Below are 2,502 nucleotides of genomic sequence, written 5' to 3' on the forward strand. Positions count from 1 at the left end.
CATCCCTGCCGCTATTTTTTTTATGTAATTTTTTTTTAATTTTCATTTTAAATTTTTGCTCATTTTATTTGTGTAATGTTCAAGTTATTTCCCTTGCTCCGTTATTTGCTTTCTTTTGTCATGTTTTGTTTGCATCCTTTTATTTCATGTTTTCCTTCCTTTATGTACTTTTTCTTTTCTGTTGCTTCTCTTCTTTCATTCTTTTTGATTGTTAATTTTTGACTATGTATATCTTTGCTTGTTTTATTTTCGTTATTTTACATGTGTAGTTGCTACATATATTTTGTTTTATGTTTACTTTTTGAAAATTTTATGTTTATCTGCAAATTTTTTTACTTTTCTTGCTTTTCATTTTTGTGTTTTTGATTGTAACGTTTTTGAAACTTTCGTTTATTATTATTATTATCATTATTATTATTATTATTTGCTATGTTGACCAATTTACTTTGTTTTTCTTTCTTTTATCATGCCATGTATCATAAAATACCAAATATAATAGACACCCCACCCAAATCTGCTTTTGTAATTGACACATCTAATAATTTATGGAATTAGGTAACAATATCTTATTTCCACATCCACTTTGACTTCCTAAAATTCCTCAATGATGTAACAGAGCCTTGATAATTAGTAAATATTGCATAGCAAGTTGTATAATAAAAATCCTTTGTATTTTTGCAAACATATGATATAAATACAAAAATAAATACAAATATAATATCATATGTTCTGATATGATATAATATTATGTAATATTATGTAATATAACACATCATATATATATATATATATATATATATATATATATATATATATATAAAAATTTTATTTTGGTACATATAATTTGCAATCTGCTTTCAATTAGACAAAGTGTTTTTCTGTCACTAACTCTTGTTCTCGCATAAAGTCATCGTAGTAGAGGGCACTGTCGTATATATGATTTCTTGCATACGTGTCATCAATCCTCTGCTTTCTCACAATATGATATCTAGACTTACATCCTTTGCATTTAATATATCTCTTTCTTATTGTGCCCCGGAACATTTTCTGGAGAGCGCTTCTGTCAAAGTTACGATTTAGCAAGTAAATTTGTTGTGCACTTTGCTTGTTGCGTTTCTTACATGCCACATGAATTACCATTAACCTCTTTGTTATACTACTGGGAATAAAGGACAGATCTATTTTGCTATCGATAAAGACACCCTTTGCGTTCTGCATTTGATGATATTCCTTGTCTGGTCCAAGAATTCATGATTCAATACTGGATCAGTTTCATAACCTTCCAATCGGTTTCATGCTCGGGGATACATACACCAATAGGGAATTATATTGATGAAGTTATTTAGCCCCTTGATACCGAGATCTATACATATGAGTGAATAACAGGGACTTTGATTTCCTGTCATGATACGTAGATTCTTACTGTCTCAGTCATACGACAATATGAGAGCTACACTGATATTGTACATGCGATCAAAGGTTTGTCTGTTTGGTCGGTATTCCCGATATGACTGACAGGGTAGCCATGATTGTTTATTAAGTCAATAATGAACATAGAGCAGATAGTCACTGATGACATCACGGAGTGTGTAACAAAAGAACTTTGAAAGACGTATAAACTAGAAATAATACAAATGAAAGCGAAAGTGAAGATCAAGTGAACGAATGAGCAGGAAAGGATACACACCACAGAGAGAGCTAGTCGATTACATCGACCCTAGTACGCAACTGGTACTTAATACACCTCTCTTTCTCTCTCTCTCTCTCTCTTTCTCTCTCTCTCTCTCTCTCTCTCTCTCTCTCTTTCTAGTTTATACCTTTAATTCAAATTCTCACCATTGTCCACGTCGACATTGTGTCACGCCAAATAAGCCTAAATATTACGTTAAACGTACACGAGTCTGCTGAATACAGAGCCATTTACAAGTTCATTTCAATAACACTCCAGCAACTGAATGCTCCTCGTCGACAAGGACGGAGAACCCATGATATTTACACCTACACATATATTTATGAAACACACCGTACAGTTTCGTTTATGTAATCCTGACGTCATCGCTCGAATTTTAATATGTCGTTCCTGCAATTTTTGCTAATCTAAAAATTGATTGAAATTTTGGAATTTATATAATAAAAAAAAAAATTATATAAAAATGATATCAAAAAAATTACACAAAAACATAATTTATATAATTTTCTGGTTGTTTACATAAATCTTGCTATTTTTGTTGATGTTGGTTTAGCTGTTTATTGTTGATAACGAAATTGATGGTATTGTTGTTGTTGGTCTTCCTACCGCATGTACACTTCTCTCTCCTGATTTATATTCTGTTTAAGCCTGTTTGTTTATTTAAATTTTGTTTACATTTATGCTTACTTTGTGCATGTTATGGTGTTGACGATTGACATTGCCGGGCTTTTGTTTGTTCTTTTATATCAATATTATATATTGCACTTCATGTTTCGTGTTTTGTGTTGATGTTGTTGCTGCTGATATTATTT

The sequence above is a fragment of the Octopus bimaculoides genome, chromosome 26 (genome assembly GCF_001194135.2).
Source record: "Octopus bimaculoides isolate UCB-OBI-ISO-001 chromosome 26, ASM119413v2, whole genome shotgun sequence".
NCBI lineage: Eukaryota > Metazoa > Mollusca > Cephalopoda > Octopoda > Octopodidae > Octopus > Octopus bimaculoides.